Genomic DNA, 15017 nt, shown 5'->3' on the forward strand with positions numbered 1-15017 from the left:
GCAATCACACATCATATGAGCAATCACACTAGATGTTCATGGACCACAGCTTAATATGATCAGGCCTGAGCAAGTGGGTCCAATCACTTACATCATGATCTATGTGTACATCGGTGCATCTCCATGCCATGTGATCGTCCATCTCGTCCTCGTTGGTTTTGTCCACATCTCGACGCATCTCCATATGTTGAGATTATCCGTCTCGATTTTATGGGTGCCACCATCACCTCCACGCTCCTATTGCACCTCCCTGTGTAATTATAACATAATCACAGGCACATAAGCCTGATAATAAATGAGAAAAATTAGAGGCTCGCAGGCCCTAATAATAGTAATCATATCATATGTACACACACATCACACGGCCCATGATCATCCGTCCACATCACGCATCACATGTATATATCACCATGTAGATTACTAGATAATAATAGTTAATTAAACTAATTAATTAATTATATATAGCATTTTGGGAACCCTACCATAGGGTGCCCCACATGGCTGGTAGTCCCTTTTGTGGCTAGGAAAACCTAGCCTTTAGGGACTCCCCTGTAATATCCCTCGCTTTTAAAAATTATTAATAAAGATTTATTTATAAATTGGAGGACCTATATGTAAATATAGAAATTTCAAAGACTAAACTGTTAAGTTGTAAAAAAAAGTAAATAAAGAAAAACCGAAAATTTCGGTTTTATCCCACCGCCTCCCACGCACTCTCTGTTTCTTCGAGAAACAGAGAGGAGCGGTGGGGCATGAGGAGTGAAGAAAAGAAGAAGAAGAGGGAAAAGAAGAGAGGAGGAAGAAGAGAGGAAGAAGAGGGAGAAGAGAAGAAGAAGAAGAGGAGGTGGCTGCAGCGTGGGCTGCAGCAAGGAGCTGTGGGGCGTGGGGAGAAGAAGAGAGGAAGAAGAGGGAGAAGAGAAGAAGAAGAAGAAGAAGAAGAAGAAGAAGAAGAAGAAGAGAGGAGGATAGCTGCGGCAAGGCTGCAGCGAGGAGGTGTGTGGCTTTGGGGAGGAAAAGGGAAGAGGAGAAGAAGAGAAGGAGAAGAAGAGGGAAAAGAGAGGCAGCTGCAGCAGCCAGGGCTGCAGCACCTCTGTTCCCGCAGGTGGAAACAGAGGAGAGGATGTGTGCGGCGTTGAGGATGAAAAGGGAAGAAGAAGAAGAAGAAGAAGAAGAAGAAGATAGCTGCGGCAAGGCTGCAGCGAGGAGATGTGTGGCCTTGGGGAGGAAAAGGGAAGAGGGGAAGAGGAGAAGAAGAAGAAGAGGAAGAGAAAGAGGTGTGATACCTCTGTTTCCTGCAGAGGAAACAGAGGAGAGGGTGTGTGTGACGCCGGGGAAGAAGGGGCTGCAGCTGCGGCGATGGCAGCTGCAGCTGGAAGAGAAGAAGAAGAGGAAGATGAGCAGGGGAGGAGGGAGAGGTTGCGGCCGTGGCTGCGGCCGCGACTGCAGCAGTTGCAGCGGGGAGAGAAGAAGAAGAAAGGAAGGAGAAGGAAGAGGAGAAGGGAAAGAAGTAGCTGCGGCTGCGGTTGTGGCAGCTGCAGCTATGGCAGGGAAAGAGGAAGAGAAAAAGGAAAGGAAGAAGAAGAGAAAGGGAAGGAGAGGAAGAAGAGAGGAAGAGGAGAAGGGGCTGCGGCTGCGGCGATGGCAGCTGCAGCTGTGGCAGGGAAAGAGAAAAAGGAAAGGAAGAAGAAGAGAAAGGGAAGGAGAGGAAGAAGAGAGGAAGAGGAGAAGGGGCTGCGGCTGCGGTGATGGCAGCTGCAGCTGTGGCTGGGAAAGAAGAGAAGGAAAGGAAGAAGAAGAGAAAGGGAAGGAGAGGAAGAAGAGAGGAAGAGGAGAAGGGGTGGCAGCTGCGGTAGTGGCAGCTGCAGTTGGAAGAGAAGTAGGAGAGGAAATAGAGTAGCAGAGGAAGTAGAGGCTGCGGTTGTGGTGGCTGCGGCCATGGCTGCGACTGTGACTGCGGCAGTTGCAGCCGGGAAAGAAAGGAAAGGAAAGGGGAAAAAAAGGGGCTGCGGACGGGATTGCGGCCGCAGCGGCAGCGACTGCGTATGCAGCAGTTATGTCTGCGAGAGAAGGGAAGAAGGAAATAGTACAGTAGAAGGGGGCTGCGGTTGTGACCGCAGTTGCGGTCGTGGCTGCGATTGTGGCAGCGGCAGCGGCGGCGACTGTGGCAGCTGCGTTTGGGAAAGAAAAAGAAGGAATGAGAGTAAGAGAGAGCAGGTGACTGTGCCTCGATGTTCGACACGTGATGTAGTTACGAAGAAAGGAAGAAAATGGGAGCACAAAACGAAACAGAGAGAGGACACGGAGGAAAAGTAGAAAGATTGGATTGGCACCTTCCTTGGATATTCAGATCAAAATATTTGAAAGGCAAGTTCCCTGATCGTTTCTCCTATAATTGCTCTGATATGTCTTATTGCAAGTTCCCTGATCGTTTCTCCTATAATTGCTCTGATATGTCTTATTGCAAGTTCCCTAATCGTTTCTCCTATAATTGCTCTGATATGTCTTATTGCAAGTATCCTGATCTTTCCTCACTGTCAATTTTATCTCCACATTTGCTTTGAATATGAGGAACTTTGAATTGTTCTAGCCTTGCATTTGATATATCTCCTGTTTAGACGTAACGATTCGAATCTGTGCAACTTCTGAGATTCTGACCTTTTGATACCGAGCTGCCTATAAGCCTTTGTGGAAACTCTGATTTGTTCAAAACTGATTTCATTGGAACCTAGACTCGTAGACCTTTCCTTGATATATGGATTGAAAGATTTGGAATCTAAACACCTGCCCAGTTATCTGTTGAATCTGACATTATGAATTCTGCCAATAGAGATTTTGTTCTACGACTCTTGCTTACCAAATTATTTGTAACTCTCTCTGTTGGACATTTCAATTCATATGAAGCCTGTCTTATCTGAAAGTATTATCCAATGATTATTTCTGAGTAAATTGGAGCACGATTGATAGTTTGAATCATTTGTTCAATGTGCCTTCTGTATTCTGCCAGAAATCGAGCTTTGGTCGATTTCTCATATTCTGGTTTCATTCCTTTGGAAATTGATATCCTTTAGCTTTCTTATTCAATTGAGCTTTATATTACTTCTTTGAATTCTTGTATGCTCTTGTCCTAAAAATTATTTGCATTCTTGAAAACTGTTGTGTAACGTTTATGCTATATCATATTGACTCATATAGGCACATGTATATCCTATTATTCCGCATTTGCTTTCGATATGTGCCTATTCCAGTTTCATTCCTTTGGACATTGAATTCATCAAATCTTCTTATTGAATTGAGTTATATGTGATTGCTTGGATTCCATATGTGCCATTGCTTTCAATTCCTTTCAAATCTGTATATACTTGTGAAAGATTATTGCTTACTTCGGATTGACTCGTAAAGGCACATGTACGTTTTGTTGTTCCGCGTGTGCTTCCAATATATGCTACTTATTGTTGAAACTGCCCTTTTGTACTCTGGTGTGTGGGATTGTCTGGACCTTTGCCAGAAATGGTAAAGGGTATGCGCTGATTTGCCCGCTTTGTGGGGTCCCGCTTTGTGGGATATTCTGGTATGCGCTTATTTGCCCGCTTTGTGGGGTCCCGCTTTGTGGGATATTGCTTAGAGCCTGCGATGCTCTGCCGGCCCCCTTTGACTTCACCTAGACGTGGGTGGATGGAGCTCCCAGACGTGGGAGACTTTTGTCAGGTGGTCATTCAGAAATGGATGAATCACATTCTGACTGAGATCCCACTACACCTTCTGTATGTTTGATATGATATCCAGAGCTTTGGTTATGTGTTTCTGTACATGCTTTGGATAAGATTGATATGTTTGCAACGTCAAAGACGACGTTTGAGCTTCTGTACGGTATTTGTTATTGATATGCTCTGAAATGTTTCCTCCACTGTTGATATGTTTCGAAATGTTCCATATGTCGTTGATATGCTCCGGAACATTTCATACGCCATTGATATGCTCCAATTACTCTGTGCTCCATTTGCTATGAACTGATATGTTCTGAAATGTCCTATCTGCCATTGATATGCTCCAATTACTCTGTGCCCCATTTGTTATGAATCAAATATGTTTTGAATGACATGATACTTATGATTTTGTATCTAATGAGATGGTATCCTTGAGAATTCTTGTATTCTGCCTTACATTATGATACCTTACTCGTTTGAAACCGTTCCTTTTGTTCTGAATATGTTTTGTCACTTGTTGAGCCGTTTTTGGCTCACTCCGTTGTTATATAAATCTTTCAGGTCAGCTTGTCACTCTTCGAGATGTTTGATTTGGGATTGAGGCAGTGGATAGCTATTCAGAATTATGGGCAAGTCTTGTCGGTTGTTATGCTATTGTTGTATAAGCATATTTTGTATGTAATGAATTGTTCTGATGATCGAAATGGATATACTGTGTAAAAGTGTTAGAAGATCTCTGTTATTTGGAATTTCGGAATGTTAAGTCTAATTTATGACGATATGAACTTGTGATGAATAGTTGGAGTTCTGATTGTATAATTTATTTAGCTTGTGGATTTATAAATGTTGTTCATGTTTGTCAAGTTGGCTTGGGTTGCCATAAATGTGAAATATCGAGTGATGTGATATATGATTTTAAAATGCACAGGTTTTATGGATGTGAATTTGATTGAATGTTTTTCAGTGTCCTCAAACGTTAGTTTGGATCCTGGATTGGTTTGTGACGAAAAGTTTAAAAATCATGGATATATTTTGAGGGGACGTGACAGAGGTGGTATCAGAGCATGGTTTGAGGATTACTGAAATATTTGATATGTTGACGTGTAAAATATATTGAGGTCTAGTGAACTGTAGTGATCGGTGGAAATTTTCTTTGATGCATTTTAGGAATCTGGGATGACGAGGACATTTGGTCCTCCTATTTCATCTGATTTTGATTAATTAAGTGGGATGAATGGGGTAATCGGGGATATTGAATCAGAGTGGCACAGCATGGTGCACCTAATCCATTGGTGGCAGAAAAATGGATAATGCGAATAGAGAAGATATTTGATGTTCAAAATTGTTCTGATGATTAAACGATTTCTTTTGCCACCTTATATTGGAAGTAGAGGCTGATCATTAATGGGAACAAAAAAAAAAAATTTGAAGATCAGTGGCAAGAATGATAAGGACAAGTTTACCAAAAAAAAAAAGATTGAAAATGAATCAGAAAGTGATAACAAGAGGGTCGAGACATTTGAATTTGAAAAGGGAAGTCATCACAAAAGACTCAATCATGTGTGAATTGCAAGTTAAATTATGAAACAAGTTTGTGTTGGTGGGTGACTGGAGTCTATTCGTTTGTAGAAAGTTGGATCATAAAACAAAAGACTGCCATTTGAACAATAAGAAAGAGTCACTGTCTCATAAATCATCAGCCCATGTCAGAGTGTATGCTATCACTGAATATGATTCTAAAACTTCTGAATTAGTGATCAAAGGTATTATACATGTTTATGAAAGAATGCAAATATTTGTTTGACCATGGGTCCTATCTACGATTTGATTCGTAACATGTTGCCTATCACTTGGGTATTCAACCTAGACCACTGTATTATGTGATATATGTAAGTACAATCAATGGAGATTCTTTGATAACGAACTTGAATCTGGTCCTCTTGTCTGATTTTTGTTGGAGAACTTGAACTTTTGCTGATTTAGTTCTCCTAGAGATTTGGAGTTATGATATTATACTTGGTATGGATTGACTATCTTCTTATCATACCAGTATGGATTGGTATATAACGAATGATCACTTTTTGCATATTTGATCAACTGATCTTTTATTTTGAGAGTATTGGACATTATTTATCTCCTTGCCTAATGTATCCCAAGATGACTTGTTTGGATTACCTGCAAATGTGATTTTGCTTTTGATTTGGTCCTTGGGACAATCCTAAAATCTAAGCTTCTCTACAAAATGATATCATTTGAGTAAGCGGCATTAGAAAAACAACTACAAGGATTACTAAATGAGGATTTTATTTGGCTTAATATTTTATCATGAGGTGCTTTGGTGTTAGTTAAAAAGATGGATGGAACATTGAGGCTTTGTAATGATTATGGATAGTTGAATCAGGTGATCATCAAAAACGAGTATTTTCTGAAGTAACGACTTGCTTGATTAATTACAAGGTGCGCAAGTATTTTTAGAAATTGATTGAAGGTCGGGTTACCGTCTATTGAGGATCAAGGAGGAGAATATTTCGGTCACTCGTGAATAATTATGTAATTGTATTGTATTGATGAAACTATTTAAGAGTAGGAGGAGGAAATAAAGATATCATAATCCTCATCTTTTCATCGATTGAGCTATGATCAATTTAGAGGACTAAATTTTCTTTTAAGGGGGGGAGAGTGTAATATCCCTCGCTTTTAAAAATTATTAATAAAGATTTATTTATAAATTGGAGGACCTATATGTAAATATAGAAATTTCAAAGACTAAACTGTTAAGTTGTAAAAAAAAGTAAATAAAGAAAAACCGAAAATTTCGGTTTTATCCCACCGCCTCCCACGCACTCTCTGTTTCTTCGAGAAACAGAGAGGAGCGGTGGGGCATGAGGAGTGAAGAAAAGAAGAAGAAGAGGGAAAAGAAGAGAGGAGGAAGAAGAGAGGAAGAAGAGGGAGAAGAGAAGAAGAAGAAGAGGAGGTGGCTGCAGCGTGGGCTGCAGCAAGGAGCTGTGGGGCGTGGGGAGAAGAAGAGAGGAAGAAGAGGGAGAAGAGAAGAAGAAGAAGAAGAAGAAGAAGAAGAAGAAGAAGAGAGGAGGATAGCTGCGGCAAGGCTGCAGCGAGGAGGTGTGTGGCTTTGGGGAGGAAAAGGGAAGAGGAGAAGAAGAGAAGGAGAAGAAGAGGGAAAAGAGAGGCAGCTGCAGCAGCCAGGGCTGCAGCACCTCTGTTCCCGCAGGTGGAAACAGAGGAGAGGATGTGTGCGGCGTTGAGGATGAAAAGGGAAGAAGAAGAAGAAGAAGAAGAAGAAGAAGATAGCTGCGGCAAGGCTGCAGCGAGGAGATGTGTGGCCTTGGGGAGGAAAAGGGAAGAGGGGAAGAGGAGAAGAAGAAGAAGAGGAAGAGAAAGAGGTGTGATACCTCTGTTTCCTGCAGAGGAAACAGAGGAGAGGGTGTGTGTGACGCCGGGGAAGAAGGGGCTGCAGCTGCGGCGATGGCAGCTGCAGCTGGAAGAGAAGAAGAAGAGGAAGATGAGCAGGGGAGGAGGGAGAGGTTGCGGCCGTGGCTGCGGCCGCGACTGCAGCAGTTGCAGCGGGGAGAGAAGAAGAAGAAAGGAAGGAGAAGGAAGAGGAGAAGGGAAAGAAGTAGCTGCGGCTGCGGTTGTGGCAGCTGCAGCTATGGCAGGGAAAGAGGAAGAGAAAAAGGAAAGGAAGAAGAAGAGAAAGGGAAGGAGAGGAAGAAGAGAGGAAGAGGAGAAGGGGCTGCGGCTGCGGCGATGGCAGCTGCAGCTGTGGCAGGGAAAGAGAAAAAGGAAAGGAAGAAGAAGAGAAAGGGAAGGAGAGGAAGAAGAGAAAGGGAAGGAGAGGAAGAAGAGAGGAAGAGGAGAAGGGGCTGCGGCTGCGGTGATGGCAGCTGCAGCTGTGGCTGGGAAAGAAGAGAAGGAAAGGAAGAAGAAGAGAAAGGGAAGGAGAGGAAGAAGAGAGGAAGAGGAGAAGGGGTGGCAGCTGCGGTAGTGGCAGCTGCAGTTGGAAGAGAAGTAGGAGAGGAAATAGAGTAGCAGAGGAAGTAGAGGCTGCGGTTGTGGTGGCTGCGGCCATGGCTGCGACTGTGACTGCGGCAGTTGCAGCCGGGAAAGAAAGGAAAGGAAAGGAGAAAAAAAGGGGCTGCGGACGGGATTGCGGCCGCAGCGGCAGCGACTGCGTATGCAGCAGTTATGTCTGCGAGAGAAGGGAAGAAGGAAATAGTACAGTAGAAGGGGGCTGCGGTTGTGACCGCAGTTGCGGTCGTGGCTGCGATTGTGGCAGCGGCAGCGGCGGCGACTGTGGCAGCTGCGTTTGGGAAAGAAAAAGAAGGAATGAGAGTAAGAGAGAGCAGGTGACTGTGCCTCGATGTTCGACACGTGATGTAGTTACGAAGAAAGGAAGAAAACGGGAGCACAAAACGAAACAGAGAGAGGACACGGAGGAAAAGTAGAAAGATTGGATTGGCACCTTCCTTGGATATTCAGATCAAAATATTTGAAAGGCAAGTTCCCTGATCGTTTCTCCTATAATTGCTCTGATATGTCTTATTGCAAGTTCCCTGATCGTTTCTCCTATAATTGCTCTGATATGTCTTATTGCAAGTTCCCTAATCGTTTCTCCTATAATTGCTCTGATATGTCTTATTGCAAGTATCCTGATCTTTCCTCACTGTCAATTTTATCTCCACATTTGCTTTGAATATGAGGAACTTTGAATTGTTCTAGCCTTGCATTTGATATATCTCCTGTTTAGACGTAACGATTCGAATCTGTGCAACTTCTGAGATTCTGACCTTTTGATACCGAGCTGCCTATAAGCCTTTGTGGAAACTCTGATTTGTTCAAAACTGATTTCATTGGAACCTAGACTCGTAGACCTTTCCTTGATATATGGATTGAAAGATTTGGAATCTAAACACCTGCCCAGTTATCTGTTGAATCTGACATTATGAATTCTGCCAATAGAGATTTTGTTCTACGACTCTTGCTTACCAAATTATTTGTAACTCTCTCTGTTGGACATTTCAATTCATATGAAGCCTGTCTTATCTGAAAGTATTATCCAATGATTATTTCTGAGTAAATTGGAGCACGATTGATAGTTTGAATCATTTGTTCAATGTGCCTTCTGTATTCTGCCAGAAATCGAGCTTTGGTCGATTTCTCATATTCTGGTTTCATTCCTTTGGAAATTGATATCCTTTAGCTTTCTTATTCAATTGAGCTTTATATTACTTCTTTGAATTCTTGTATGCTCTTGTCCTAAAAATTATTTGCATTCTTGAAAACTGTTGTGTAACGTTTATGCTATATCATATTGACTCATATAGGCACATGTATATCCTATTATTCCGCATTTGCTTTCGATATGTGCCTATTCCAGTTTCATTCCTTTGGACATTGAATTCATCAAATCTTCTTATTGAATTGAGTTATATGTGATTGCTTGGATTCCATATGTGCCATTGCTTTCAATTCCTTTCAAATCTGTATATACTTGTGAAAGATTATTGCTTACTTCGGATTGACTCGTAAAGGCACATGTACGTTTTGTTGTTCCGCGTGTGCTTCCAATATATGCTACTTATTGTTGAAACTGCCCTTTTGTACTCTGGTGTGTGGGATTGTCTGGACCTTTGCCAGAAATGGTAAAGGGTATGCGCTGATTTGCCCGCTTTGTGGGGTCCCGCTTTGTGGGATATTCTGGTATGCGCTTATTTGCCCGCTTTGTGGGGTCCCGCTTTGTGGGATATTGCTTAGAGCCTGCGATGCTCTGTCGGCCCCCTTTGACTTCACCTAGACATGGGTGGATGGAGCTCCCAGACGTGGGAGACTTTTGTCAGGTGGTCATTCAGAAATGGATGAATCACATTCTGACTGAGATCCCACTACACCTTCTGTATGTTTGATATGATATCCAGAGCTTTGGTTATGTGTTTCTGTACATGCTTTGGATAAGATTGATATGTTTGCAACGTCAAAGACGACGTTTGAGCTTCTGTACGGTATTTGTTATTGATATGCTCTGAAATGTTTCCTCCACTGTTGATATGTTTCGAAATGTTCCATATGTCGTTGATATGCTCCGGAACATTTCATACGCCATTGATATGCTCCAATTACTCTGTGCTCCATTTGCTATGAACTGATATGTTCTGAAATGTCCTATCTGCCATTGATATGCTCCAATTACTCTGTGCTCCATTTGCTATGAACTGATATGTTCTGAAATGTCCTATCTGCCATTGATATGCTCCAATTACTCTGTGCCCCATTTGTTATGAATCAAATATGTTTTGAATGACATGATACTTATGATTTTGTATCTAATGAGATGGTATCCTTGAGAATTCTTGTATTCTGCCTTACATTATGATACCTTACTCGTTTGAAACCGTTCCTTTTGTTCTGAATATGTTTTGTCACTTGTTGAGCCGTTTTTGGCTCACTCCGTTGTTATATAAATCTTTCAGGTCAGCTTGTCACTCTTCGAGATGTTTGATTTGGGCTGAGGCAGTGGATAGCTATTCAGAATTATGGGCAAGTCTTGTCGGTTGTTATGCTATTGTTGTATAAGCATATTTTGTATGTAATGAATTGTTCTGATGATCGAAATGGATATACTGTGTAAAAGTGTTAGAAGATCTCTGTTATTTGGAATTTCGGAATGTTAAGTCTAATTTATGACGATATGAACTTGTGATGAATAGTTGGAGTTCTGATTGTATAATTTATTTAGCTTGTGGATTTATAAATGTTGTTCATGTTTGTCAAGTTGGCTTGGGTTGCCATAAATGTGAAATATCGAGTGATGTGATATATGATTTTAAAATGCACAGGTTTTATGGATGTGAATTTGATTGAATGTTTTTCAGTGTCCTCAAACGTTAGTTTGGATCCTGGATTGGTTTGTGACGAAAAGTTTAAAAATCATGGATATATTTTGAGGGGACGTGACATCCCCTACGGCCAGGAATCCTAGGCCACTAGGCTGCCTTGTGTAGCTAGGAAACCCTAGCCACTAAGGAGTCCTTTGTAGCCAGGAAACCCTGGCTGCAAGGCAGCCTTGGGCAGCTTGGAAACATAGCCGCCTGCTTGCCCAATGTGGCCAGGAATCCAGGCCGCTAGGGTCTCCTTGGCGGCTAGGAAACCCTAGCCGCTAGAGGTGCCCCTTGCAGTCAGGAAACCATTTCTGCAAGGGCTGCCAACACCCAGGCCATGAGCAACACTACTGCTCTTGACCTTGCTGCCTTTGGCTAGGCTAAGAGAAGCAAGGTTTGCTCTTAAGCAAGGCTGCAAGCAGCCTTCGGCCAAACCGTAGGGCAACAACCATTGCTACACTTTTTCCTCTATTCTACGACAATAATTTTAGTGACAAAACATTGATCTAAAGCACCTTTTTAATAGAGAGAAGATGTGTAGTCCAAATTTGAAAACTATGGCAAAAATCACAACAATCATGCAAAAATAATTTTGCGCGGTTGAACACAACACACGCAATTTATAATTCTACGCGATTGAATATAACACATGCAATTTATAAACCATTCTTTCGCATGAGCAACCTAGCTCTGACATCATTGTTGGGAAATATGTGGTGATATCATATGTACAGTGGAAAAATAGAAACAAAAATCTCAGATTTCTATATAAAAAATAGTATCTTGTCGTCGTGCGAATATTAGTATGAAAAAACCTGCTAAATCGAAAACTGCACATAGAAGAAATATATATTACCTAGGGAGATCGCATATCCCTAAAAACCTATAGATCTATGGGAGAGGATGATGGTGGTCAACTGTCCTCCTCTCTAGTGATGATCCATACGATAGGGTCTACGAAGATGTTCCTCAAATCGCTGCTCATGTTCTTGTTGCATGCACTACACAATCAAGAAGGGGCTAGCCCTTCTTGCTGTCCACATGCCTCAAGCAAGGGCTGCTAGTTGAGAAGGAGAGGGAGAGAGGAAATAGGAGGTGGCAGCCAAAATGGATCTAGCCTATAGCCCTTTGGTTCTCTCCTATTTATAGATATCCTATGTCAATTTTCGGATTTTGAACTTGTAAACAAAATTTTACGCTCTCTTAATAAGAGTTGGGATCCGAAAGTAATAGCAATACAAGAGGCAAAAGATCTTAATAATTTTTCGCTTGAAAAACTAATTGGGTCTTTAATGACTTGCAAAATGACTAATGCGGTACAAAACGAACTTGAGAACAACCTTCCAAAGAACAGGAAGGATTTTGGACTTAGAATAATCGAAGACCACTCGAGTATAAGCTCAAATGATGGTGAACTTAAACTCCTCACTATGAAATTTAAAAAGTTCATGAAACAAAAATTAAAGAACAAAAAGAACACAACTACTTGCTATGAACGCAAGAAGAGGGAAGCACTTTGGGATGAATCAAGCTCTTCCGAAGATAAGGAGAAAATCAACAAAGGCGAGATGGCAAACTATGCCTTAACGGCTTTCGACGATGAGGTAATCAAAATGCCCTTAGTTTATTTCGAAATTACATGATGCTTTTCATGAGTTATTTTAATTTTTTTTTTTAAATTTATATATTTAATAAATAAAAATATAAAAAAATTAGGAATCATGCTTATCTAGTAAGTTTGAAAATAATCATGAAAATTGCATGTGTTATGATAAAGAAACAAAATGTTAGACTTAAATCATGCTAGATGTTTTAATGATAATGTGTATCTTAATGATTTTCGTATTACTTTTGATTGAAAACACTTTATGAAATCATGCTTATGAAATAATGTAATGATGCATAATGATCGTGCTTAATAAATTTATCTTTTGAAATCATGCATGATGATTTGAAGTAATGATGATTTTTGGGTGATTTATGCCTTATTGTTCTTTGTCATAATAAATCTTGTACTTTCGGTTTTAAACATGATACATGTTTTTATTTGGCATAAATGATATAAATCATATGAATTGATACAACTAAAAAGAGGAAAAAAATTTTCTTGAAAATTCTTTTTCTCTATCTTATTGATTTTGATGAATCTATTTGTATCATTTTTACAAATCTCTTGGACTTTGAAAATGATTTTGATGATTTAAATTTGAATAAATTTTTATCCAAATCATGATCTTGATTCCTTGATATTTACAAATTAAGATTTATTATGAATCAAGATTTTTCATTAATCATTCTCCTATGATTCTTCTTGGTATTTTATTTAAAGAAGAGAATTACTATATGAATAATGTATTTTGGTATTTAAGTGGTCTTATCTTTCATGACATGATCTCTTTGTATTTATGGCCTATGTGCCTTGAAATGATTGAAATATTTTACACCATTATGTTCTTCCCTTATTCTTTCTTGTTTACAATGACAAAAGGGGAAAAGAAAATAGCTAACATCTCAAGAGAACCAAGTTTGCTAGTTTGAATGATAAACTTAGACATGTTAGATCTCCCAAATGCATAAATTCTTCTTATACATTTTTTGGATTATGATTTTGATTTCTTAAATTTTAGACTTGATCTTTCATTTTTTATGATTAAAATAATGATTGGAATATTGATGTAATTATGAATGATAATTTGGAATCATGCATGTAATGATGATTTTAAATTTTGAAAATATACATAATGATTTGGTAATATGCATGCAATACTTCAACTTATGATAATGATGCATGCAATGATAAAATATTCATGATAAAAAATTGTTTTGACATTCATGACTTAATTTTACATCTTTGTTATTTATCCAAGTCATGCTTTGAAAATTATTGTAAAGGGAAAAAAGAGATACAAAACTGTATTCATCCCTTCATTTTGACAATGACAAAGGGGGAGAGCTAGCTTGCTAGCTAGCTTGCACAAGTCAAGAAGATGCAAAGACAATGCTAGCTTGCTTATCTTAAAAGAGAAGCAAATATTACTAACTTGCACATTTCAAGAAGCAAAAGTTACTTTCTTGAACATCTCAAATATTACTACCTTATATTTTTTAAAAAAATGATGAAAAAATTTGCTAGCTTGCATGATGTAGAACTTGCTATCTTGAAAATCACCAAGAATTGCTAGCTTGCAATCTCAAGAGAAGCAAAAGTGCTATATTGCCTATCTCAAGAAGCAAAATATGCTAAACATGCACATCTAGCAAAATTTACAAACTTGCAAAACTCAAAATTTTTGCTAGCTTGCATGATGATAAAAATGGAGATTATGTTTATTATGTAATGATTTGAACTTGTATGTCCAAACACTTGAAAGTTACACTTCTCCTTTTTGTTGATGACAAAGGGGGAGAAGTATGATCATGTTATGCATGATGACGAGTTACAAATATTCATGATGAAATTTGTAATGACTTGAATTCAGCTTGAATTCGAGGTTCTATCAATATAACATATTGATAGGGGGAGTTAAGGTTAACTCCGTCATCAATTGGTTGTCATCATCCAAAAGGGAGAGATTGTTGAATTTCATATTTTGATGATGAAACCAATTGATAAGTATTTATGATTTGATCTGCGTTTTGAGTGACGCAGGATGCTTCGATCAGGGAGAGACATTTAAAGCAGAAAAAATCATGTTAGGCCGGAGAAACATGTTAGAAGATTGGACGTCGTACCGAAGGATCGGTTAATGTATCGACAGAAGGCTTCGGGCCACGGTTTCGGGCATCGAGTCAAGAAGAGAGGATATTGTGCCAAGGATATTAGAGTTACGGAGGTCAAATAACCGATTGGGCAACAGGTCGTAAGAAAGGACAATGCACCGAAAAATCGGATGAAGCGTCGATGGACCAATGACATGTCAGATAACATGATTCATGCTTAGTAATAATTGTCTAGATCGAAGTGTGTTTTACCGGAGTCAAGAATGCGATTTCGTTGGGAGTTTGAGAGTTCGTCGGAAGTCCAGATGTTCGTCGGAAGTTCTGCCGGAATTGACCAAGAAGTCTAGGAGCTTGCCAAAGAAGTTCGTCGGAACTCGCCAAAAAGATTGTCGTGAAGTCCAAGAGCTTGCCGGGAGTCCATTAGAACATTACCAAGAGATCATCAGAAGTTCGTCGAAAGAATCGCCAGAAGCTTGCCGGAGGACACTAGACTCATAGACTTGTTTTGTTTAGTAAATGTCTTAGAATTTGTAGTTAGCACATAATTGGGATTGAAATTGAGCCAACCCAATTAGGGGCCAGTTGGGCCCATGTATGAACTGTGTTGGGCCTAATGAAAAGGCCCAAACAATGACCCAAGAGGTGACACCGTCGTGGCACAGTCTCTGAGACTATGTCAAGCTGTGGTACCATTGGTCTA

At 40.0% G+C, this 15017-nt stretch overlaps 1 long non-coding RNA gene across 1 annotated transcript; it reads left to right on the forward strand.

The window, feature by feature from the left end:
• The first annotated feature begins 568 nt into the window (after positions 1 to 568).
• On the forward strand, positions 569 to 10490 carry LOC135607637 (uncharacterized). Its single transcript, XR_010485216.1, has 2 exons — positions 569 to 8218; positions 10190 to 10490. It is a non-coding gene; the product is annotated as an uncharacterized LOC135607637 (long non-coding RNA).
• The last annotated feature ends 4527 nt before the right edge of the window (positions 10491 to 15017 follow it).

Source organism: Musa acuminata, chromosome BXJ2-3 (genome assembly GCF_036884655.1).
Source record: "Musa acuminata AAA Group cultivar baxijiao chromosome BXJ2-3, Cavendish_Baxijiao_AAA, whole genome shotgun sequence".
Lineage (NCBI taxonomy): Eukaryota > Viridiplantae > Streptophyta > Magnoliopsida > Zingiberales > Musaceae > Musa > Musa acuminata.